Here is a 9958-nt window from a genome sequence, read left to right as displayed (position 1 = left end):
GGACGGGCGGGGACTGCAGCCGCCGCCACGGCGGCTCGGAGCGGCCATTGGCGGCCCCGGGGCTCCGCGGAGCCGGCCGGCGGTAAAGCCCGCCGCGCCCTGGCCGCCGGGTTTGGGGGCGACCACAGGCCCTCCTGGAACCTCGGAGCACCCGTCGGGTATGGCTGGTCCTTGGCGGCCCCGTCTCCGCCGAAAACTAGCCCCGTGCTCAGCCCCAGCACCGGGCACGGCCCCTCTGGCTGCACGCTGTCCCAGCCGTAGCCGTAGCCGTAGCCGTAGCCGTGAGGCGGGCTGTAAATTGGTTCCTTCTCTGCCCCCTTCCCTGCCCGCCCTCCCCAGTTCCAGCAGCACCTGCCCATCATCGTCCGGCTCTTGGGTATGCCTTCTGCTCCGAAGCCCCCAGAGGCACTGAAGAGGGCTCACCACCCAAAACTGGCGGTGACATCTTTGCGGCCCCCCTGGGAAGTGGTGCCCCGTTGCTAAGTATTTTGGAAGACCTGAAAGAAACAGCCACCCCGTAGCGAGAGACCCCAGGAACAGCCTGGGCCAGGCTGTCCTCTTCCACCCCCTTTACCTTTCCCACTGGACGGTGGGCTTTGCGGTCCCCGTAAAGCATCCCTGTGGCTGGAATTTTGAGAGGAAATGTTCCCAGCAAAACAGCTCGGCGATAACCATTTGGGAACGCTTCCCAAAGTGGAGGGATCCCTTTGCCATCTGACCTGCGTGGGAGTAAGTCAATGTGAACGCTACCACTTTTTTCTCTTCTCCCTCCCCTCTCTTTCTGCCAGGATGCAGTATGACTGATGTTATTTGTTGGCAGTCTTGTTTCTTCTCCTAGAACCCTAATAAGGTGGCACTTATTCAAAGTTTTGCCTTGGTGCTATCAGTTACAAACCAACACAAGACAGCCACCCCTGCCTAAACCCACACCAGCCCCCAGAACTGAGCCAAGTTATACATCAGCAGTTTATCAGTATTTTATATACTATCTTTCTAGCAGCCAAGCAACACTCCTTCGCCCTGAAGCTTTGGCCCTTGTGGCACATCTCTTTGATCCCTGAGGATTATGAACCCCTCAAAGCACAGGTCCTCAGAGCAAGTGCAGCACCAGCAGGTCCCCTGAGCCCTTACCAAAGTGGATGCATCTCTGTGGTGGCAGCACTGCCAAGGGACAGGACAGCCACTCTCGCAGAAAGGCAACTGCTGTGTACGCTTCGCAGTGTTTTAAAGGCTGAGGGAGCTATTTTTAGAGCTGAAATAACATTCTTCCTGCTCTGGTATTTCAAATCTTCTGTTATCCTGGACTAATAGATGGCTCCTCGCAGCATTTGCTTTTTGCAACCCCACAAAATCCAGAGACCTTGGCCAGGTTTTCCCTCTGCGTGCACCTGATGCTGCTGCATGGCACTGCCACGCTAAGGAGCTGCAGGTCACGACAAGTGACTGCTGGGCACAACTTTCCTTGGGCAGGGAGGTGCCATTGCCCCCACGTCACCAAGACAGGCCCCAAAATAAGGTGCCTGGAAAAAAGTATGCTTGAAGTATCAGCATTAACCACACCCCTGACCTCGAAGCTTCCTGTGATAGCAAAAGTCAAGCAAGGTCACTTTAGAAGTAACAGACGGGAGGTCTTTGAGTTCAGTAACCTCCGGCTTTCAGCAGCCAAGGCTGAAGAAAACCTTCTATCAAACAGGTGAGAAGTGACAGCACTCAGTCCCAGCGATTTTGGCCAGAAAGGAAAATGCAGCAACTAATCAGAAACTGCCTTAGTCACTTCACCTCTGCCGTCAGCCAAAGCTGGAAGGAAAACAATGCAGCATATGGGATTTTAAAGCAATTTAATTTCTGGTAAACTCTGAGCATCTGAGACATTTTGTTCACAGCTCTTTTTTGAGCAGATGGTGTTCCTTCAAGTGCTGGAAAACGCATGATGCTGACAGGCCCACCAAAGACCTCTCACAAATTAAAAAATCGTGGCTTAAAAAAAAGGGCACAGCCTGGGGACATCAAACATGCACTAGAGCCCACCCAGTGCAGGACACAACAGAGGTGCAGGGAGGCACCAGCTGTCAAGGGGTGGTGTTCCATGGGCCCACGAGGATATTTCTTACAATCCCTTCTTCACGGCACACCAGTCCCACAGGAGGAGCAGTGTCTCTCCTGTGAACCTTGTCCTGCGGCATCCCCCTGCCAAGGGGTGTGTGGGTGCAAAGGTAGGTAGACAGGTAGGGCATGTGGGCGTGTGTTTTGAACACAATAATGTGTATCCCACAATAACACATCACACACCTCCCTCGCAGTAACGCTGCACGTCCCAAAGCCCGCTGCAAACTCACCTTGACCTGTGGAAAGAGTCTTTCCTCCCATGTCTCCACCAACTCTACCTTGGCAAAGACGAGTAGCCACAAGTATGTTCCCCCATCTCGTTTGGGGTTACGCCTGGCTTTCCTAGGGGTGGGTGTGCCAGAGGCTGACACTGATGTCCCTCCCTGCTCAGCCCATGTAACTTCAAAGACACGACTGCAGTGATGCTGGTGCACAGACGTGACAATGCTCCTGGGATGCTGTGAGCAGCACATGACTTCTCCTGCCCCAGTCCTCACTGGGTTTTTCTGTTGGGCCGCTGAGACCCACTGGGGATCTGCCTGGCAGTTCACGTAGCCCAGAAAGGGGACATGCTCCAATGCAAGGAAATGTTCAAAATTACAGCTTTTCTTTGCTGTCTGTTAATATTTCCTCCCCCCAATGCCTTACAGCACATGCATGTTCCCTGTCCAAATTTCACGACATTAGTGCTCTTCATGGGAAGCAAACTGCGTGCCATCTCTGCATCCACTTTCTTCCAGCAACAGAGAAGTAGGAAGGCTGGGCTCCCATGTCCTGACATCAAGTAGTAGGATCAGGCCTCAGAGATATTTTATTTTTCATGTAAAAGAGAGGACTACCGCAGAGCTAACCCCTGCCCTTGCAGACCTCACTCACAGCTCAGGAAGAAACAAAGCAACCTCATTCCCTTCTAATTGCAGTCCTCCCCAGGGTGATATTACCACTGAAGACTGGCTACAGTTTTACTGGGCTGGTTTTTGGGAGGGGAAAGGTACACAAAGGTGAGGAAAACGGAAAAGGGAATTGCTTTGAGGTTGCTTTCATTCCTAGGGAATATATCTCCTCTGAAAATAGATTTACCACCTGATTTTCCTGTCCTGCTCCTTTCTGCTCCAAAGCTGGAGTGAGGCTTGGCAAGAACCGCCACCCACCTAGAAACAGGAGCAGCAGAGGAAAGGGGTGAGGGATCGCTCAGCAGCAGCCATTGGAGCTGCTCCATACCCTGATGCATGGGCTAAATACAGGGCCTAAGAAACTGTTTCTCTATCTAAGTGTTAACCCTCATTTCATTAGCCAGATCATCTCTCATCAAAGCCATCTGTTCCTTCATCCAGCTTTTTAAATATTGTGATAGACTTCATTTCTCCAAATGCCCCACTGCTAAACAGACACCATCTGAGCATGCACATCCTTGGCTTGGCATTAACATTAACAGGTGCGCTCAGGATTTGCTGGAAAGGCAGTCACCTGCAAAGTGCTCTCTCTCACTCTAAGAAATATCCCCAGATCCCAGCCCTCCAAGATGAAGTGCTCCCTCTTCCCAGTTTGCCTATGTGATCCCAACTGAGAAAAATTCACCAGAATTTGGGACCGGAGCAGCAAATTGAAGTGACCCACCCCATCTTACTGCAAGAAAGTGACACCATTTAAATGGTAGGAAGGGAAATGGAGAAAATGGATACAAGATTTCAAAATTTTTTCCATAAAAAGAGAATTCAAAAAAATAATCTCTGTGATGGCAAATACATGGGATAAACAGGACTTTCCCATAAGACAGTCAGGGTCTGAACTCTGTGGAGGAAACCTTGAAGTGCCGGTGTGTGCAGATGAGACCTGCAGGCTGGTATGCCCTGGCCCCAACGGGCGCGTGTTCTGGCCTGGCAGGAGGATAGTCCTATATGAAGTAGAGAAAACACTGTAAAAAATACAATTTTTTTTTTTAAGAATAATGAGATTTAGTAAAATAATGATTTCCTATTGTTATGCTATAAACACTAGTGGAATTATGTCAGCCAGGAAAATTTAGTACCCCCAGTTAATATTGAGGTCAGGCATTACCGTGCAGAGATGGCAGGCACCATTTCACCTACGGTTTTTATCTGTGCCACTTACTGGAGCTTTTCTCTCAGGCATTTTCCAAGGCCCACAAAAAGGGATTTTTTTTTTTTTTTTTTTTTTTGGTCCTGCTTGCAGTCTTTGCTGCTCATCTGCTTCTCTTGGGCAGTGGATTTATCTTTACAGATGCAGCTGGTGTGGGGCAGGGCTCTGGGGCCATACCTTTGCTCCCTGCCCTTTTGACTTTAACCCTGGCTTGGCCATGGCTGGTGCAGGAAGGGGAGGGGGGCAGCAGCACAGCTCCTGGTGTGAGGCTGCAAACCCTTGACTTCTCTGGGACTCAGCATGGCTGTACCAAAGCCAGCAGGATGGGATGGGTATGGTGGCAGCTGGGGCGCAGAGCAGCTGGACAGGCCTGCCGGGGTCAGCTGGCTGCAGATATGCAAAACCAGAGTGGGAATTCTGCTATCATTTTCTCAGAAAAAGCCTAAATCAGGGTTTAACTCTCTAGAAAGCTGGACAGCGGGAGAAGCACTCAGTAAATGCAATGCGCCCCATGTGTGAGGGGTGATTTCACGGAAACATGGTGGGATGACTCGCACGACTGGAGTGCTGCAATGGATGGCTACAAGCTCTTCAGAAGGGATAGGCAAGGTAGAAGAGGTGGTGGGGTGGCTCTCTATGTTAGGGAATGTTTTGACTGTACAGAGCTGCATGATTCTGATGACAAGGTGGAGTGCTTATGGATGAGGATGAGAGGGAAAGCCAGTAAGGCTGATATTGTGCTGGGAGTCTGTTATAGACCACCCAACCAGGTTGAAGAGACGGATGAATCGTTCTACAAGCGGCTGACAGTAGTCTCAATCGTGTGCCCTTGTCCTTGTGGGGGACTTTAACTTTCCAGATGACTGCTGGAAATACAACACAGCAGTGAGTAAACAATCGAGGAGGTTCCTGGAGCGTGTGGAAGATAACTTCCTGACACAGCTGGTGGGTGACCCAACCACGGGAGGAGCCTTGCTCGATCTATTGTTTACGAACAGGGAAGGATTGGTGGGAGGTGTGATGGCCTGAGGCCGTCTTGGGCTTAGCGACCATGAAATGATACAATTTTCAATTCTTGGTGAGGCAAGGAAGGGGGTTAGCAAAACTACCACTATGGACTTCTGGAGGGCTAACTTTGGCCTCTTCAAGGCACTGGTTGAGAGAGTCCCTTGGGAGACGGTCCTGAAGGGCAAAGGGGTCCAGGAGGAATGGACATTCTTTAAGAAGGAAATCTTAATGGCTCAGGACCAGGCTATTCCCATGTGCTGCAAGTCAAACCGCCAAGGAAAACGACCGGCCTGGCTGAATGGGGAGCTTTTGCTAGGAGTCAAGAAAAAAAGGAGAGTTTATCATCTCTGGAAGAGAGGGCGGGCAACTTGGGAGGAGTACAGGGATCTTGTTAGATCATACAGAGATGAAATTAGAAAGGCAAAAGCTCAGCTAGAACTAAATCTGGCCACTATTGTAAGGGACGACGAAAAATGTTTTTACAAATATGTTAACAGTAAAAAGAATCCCAAGGAGAATATCTATCCTTTAATGGATACAGAAGGGAACGTAGCCACCAGAGATGAGGAAAAGGCCAAGGTACTTAATGCCTTCTTTGCCTCAGTCTTTAATAGGGAGACCAGTTATCCTCAGGGTACTCCACCCCTTGAGCTGGAAGGTAAGGATGAAGAGCAGAACATACCCCCCTTAATCCAGGAGGAAATAGTGACCTACTATGCCATCTGGACACTCACAAATCTATGGGACCCGATGGGATCCATCCAAGAGTACTGAGGAAACTGGCAGAGGTCCTTGCCAAGCCACTCTCTATCATCTATCAGCGATCCTGGTCAATGGGGGAGGTCCCAGAGGACTGGAGGCTTGCCAGTGTGACTCCCATTTAGAAGAAGGGTCGGAGGGAGGATCCGGGGAACTACGGTCCTGTCAGCCTGACCTTGGTACCGGGGAAGATTATGGAACGGTTTGTCTTGAGAGCACTCACATGGCAAGTCCAGGATAAGCAGGGGATCAGGTCCAGTGAGCATGGGTTTACGAAAGGCAGGTCCTGCTTGACCAACTTGATCTCCTTCTATGACCGGGTGACCCGCCTAGTGGATGAGGGAAAGGCTGTGGATGTTGTCTACCTTGACTTCAGCAAGGCCTTTGACACTGTCTCTCATGGCATACTCCTTGAGAAGCTGGCAGCTCATGGCTTGGACAAGTGTACTCTTCGCTGGGTGAAAAACTGGCTGGATGGCCGAGCCCAGAGGTTGTGGTGAATGGGGTGAAATCCAGTTGGTGGCAGGTCACAAGTGGTGTTCTCCAGGGCTTGGTGTTGGGCCCCATTCTGTTTAATATCTTTTTCAGTGATTTGGATGAGGGGATTGAGTGCACCCTCAGCAAGTTTGCAGATGACGCCAAATTGGGAGGCAAGGTCGATCTGCTTGAGGGTAGAGAGGCTCTACAGAGATCTGGACAGGCTGGATCAATGGGCTGAGGCCAATCGTATGAGGTTCAACAAGGCCAAGTGCCGGGTCCTACACTTCGGTCACTGCAACCCCATGCAGCACTACGGGCTTGGGGAAGGTGGCTGGAAAGCTGCCTGGCAGAGAAAGACCTGGGCGTGCTGGCTGACAGCCGGCTGAATATGAGCCAGCAGTGTGCCCAGGTGGCCAAGAAGGCCAACAGCATCCTGGCCTGTATCAGAAATAGTGTGGCCAGCAGGAGCAGGGAGGTGATTGTTCCCCTGTACTGGGCACTGGTGAGGCCGCACCTCAAGTCCTGTGTTCAGTTTTGGGCCCCTCATTAACAGGAAAGACATTGAGGTGCTGGAGTGTGTCCAGAGAAGGGCAACCAAGTTGGTGAGGGGCCTGGAGCACAAGTCTTATGAGGAGCAGCTGAGGGAGCTGGGGCTGTTTAGTCTGGAGAAAAGGAGGCTGAGGGGAGACCTTATCCCTCTCTACAACTACCTGAAAGGAGGTTGTAGTGAGGTGGGTGCTGGTCTCTTCTGTCAGATAGGACATAGATAGGACAAGAGGAAATGGCCTCAAGTTGCAGCAAGGGAGATTTAGGTTAGATATTAGGAAAAATTTCTTTACGGAGAGGGTTGTCAGACATTGGAATAGGCTGCCCAGGGAAGTGGTGGTGTCACCATCCCTGGAGGTATTCAAAAAGCGAGTAGATGGGGTACTCCGGAACATGGTTTAGTGGGCATGGATGATGGTTGGACTCGATGATCTTGAAGGTCTTTTCCAACCTAAATGATTCTATGATTCTATTATTTAAACAGCAAAAGCCCCCAAACCATTCAGTGGGCAGCTCTGCTCGTGCAGGGGCACCTCTGGCTACTCCACAAACTCAGCACTTTGCTAGGTTTTGGGGGTTTTGGGTTCCCTCCCCATCTAGTGGGGCTGGCATTGCTGGCTGTGCACCCCTGGATACCAGATGTTTCAGCTCCTGGGCTAGGCACTACTGAGCTGCAGCCACTGCAGGAGCTGGGGCACGTGTTAGCAAATGTCTCTTTTCCCACTGAGCTCTGCTTTTGTTTTTTTCTTTTCATTCTTCTTTTAGAAGAAGATCTTAAGGGAAATTGTACTTTGATTCCCAGAAGCACCCCAGAAGGTGGTGGAAAGGAGCCCCATAACTCCCTGTGAGACCCCTTCTACATAAAAGGGTATGGCTACAAAACAGTCCAGGAGCAAAAATACCAAGGTAATACAAGTCCAGCCTGGCCATGCCTTTGGGGCCACAGTCTGGGAGCTGATACATCATCAACTGTTAAAAATCCCTCCAAGCTGAGAGCCTTCCCAGCTATAAATACCCTAGACATCAGCTGACCAGAGCCTATAGGTCTGTCACCATGTTTTCCAGCCTGGCATGGACTCCCAGGCTCACATGAACACAGCAGGCCTTTCAGAAGACTTTTTTATTCCTAGCAGCCTCCCACTCCAACAGCTCAATGCGATACCTGAAGTCAGGCTGCATTTCCCATCTGCTGGGCTTATTTCCAGAAAGCCACGTTGTGGCTGCTGATTTCTGGGCCCCAAAAATTATCAACACCAGCCAGAGGACAGCAGTTGCCTTGCACTTGCAAGCTGCAGAGGGAGATAAGGATGCAGACATCACCCAGGGTAACAAGAGAACAGCAGAGCCACTGAAGGGACTTGGCAGAAATCTGCCCCCAATGCCCAAAGCAGCCTCCTCTGCATCCCTGCACATCCCCCCAGCAATCCCCCACTTTCACCAGGTATTTTTAAACTGGCTCAGGGATATGGTGACCAGCCCAGGGCTGACCACGCACCCTTTTCCCACCCCAGGCCCCCATGCTAAAGCTGTGCATCCGAGTGCCAAAGGGCCAAGTAAAGTCTCGGTGCTGCTGCGCAGGACCCTGGTGCAGCACCTGATCTGATGGCACAGAGCAGGACGGCCACCAGCTTTCCTGAGCGCAGCAGTGGGGCTGCCGGACAGGAGATGGCATAGGAGGTGTCTGTTCCACTTGGCGGATTTTCAGGGACTGTGAACCCTGATGCACTTCTTCAGTGGCAGCACTTGCCCTCTCACCACAGCCCCTTTCTCAAGGCGTAACTCCACTACCAGCAGGTTTTGCTCATGCTTGCATCCTGCTCCGGGGGATTACCTGAATGCAGCCCAGCTGGTGGGCCTGACCGTGGCAGAGACGGGATTAGATGGAGCCTGGAAGCTCCCCTGTAGTCAGCTATCACAACCTCAGACTCATGCCACACCCTCACAGTTGTGTTGGTACCCAGCCCTGATGGGTTTTCATCAATATTTGCACAGCTGAGTACATGCTGTAAGTTACAGCTGAAATCCTCCTTTAGTGATTATGCCAAGTCCCAGGCCAGGCATAGCATTTCCTCAAGCCACTCCACAACAGAAAGGTAACCTGCTCAGGGGTTTCTGCTGTGGAAGGAGCACGTGATTCCTGAGCCAACACTGCATTTCCTAAGGGCCCCACCAGTTCCGGGAAAAAAGGTAAAAAAGATCCACTCCCTGCTGTGTGCCAAAGCCGAGAGCCTGGAAACACTCAGCACAACACTGCACAGGACAGTGTACAAATACCTCGTTCTCAGTCCTACGTGGTGTTATTCCAGGTGGTTCAACATGCTGAGAACGGAGTTAGAGACAACAGAAGATTAGGCACTGTCAGACCATCAGGTCTTAGAAAAAAGTTTCACAGTCACTGTATCCTTGGTTTAGCCCAGCCTACAGCCAGCCACCCACCAACTAGCAGTCCCCCAATGCTTTTGCACTGCTCAGAAAATGCTAGCAGAGACCTTGACTACCAGATCGGCAGGGAGAGGTGCCAAAGTCCACAGAAACAAGTGAAGCTCATGCCTCAGTACCCACATTTACCAAGGCTTCATGGCTTCCCTGTGTCACTGCACACAGCTGTGGTTGGCTCCAGCAGCTGCGCTGGGAGGCAGCTGGGGCCCTTCCTGCCTCCTAGAGACCCTGCATCTTCTTGAGGAAGGGGAGAAGAACACGGCCAAAATGATTTCCAAAACAAAACAAACAAACAAACAAAAAAAAACAAGCAAAAAATTCAAAACAAACATGCAAAACATCAAAACAAATAAGCAAAAATGGAAATGCATGGAAGTATTCCTTGTTTTACCAAAATTCAAGCATTCTCTTCAAAAATCTAGTTTTCCTGCAAAGGCTAACTGACATATTTTGATCAACTCCACCACATGGAGAAGTTCATCTACAGAAACAGGAATTCAGGTAGTACAAGCTCCAAGAT

This window comes from Haliaeetus albicilla, chromosome 1, assembly GCF_947461875.1.
Source record: "Haliaeetus albicilla chromosome 1, bHalAlb1.1, whole genome shotgun sequence".
In the NCBI taxonomy this organism is placed as follows: Eukaryota; Metazoa; Chordata; class Aves; order Accipitriformes; family Accipitridae; genus Haliaeetus; species Haliaeetus albicilla.
Note: the sequence above shows the minus strand (reverse complement) of the source record.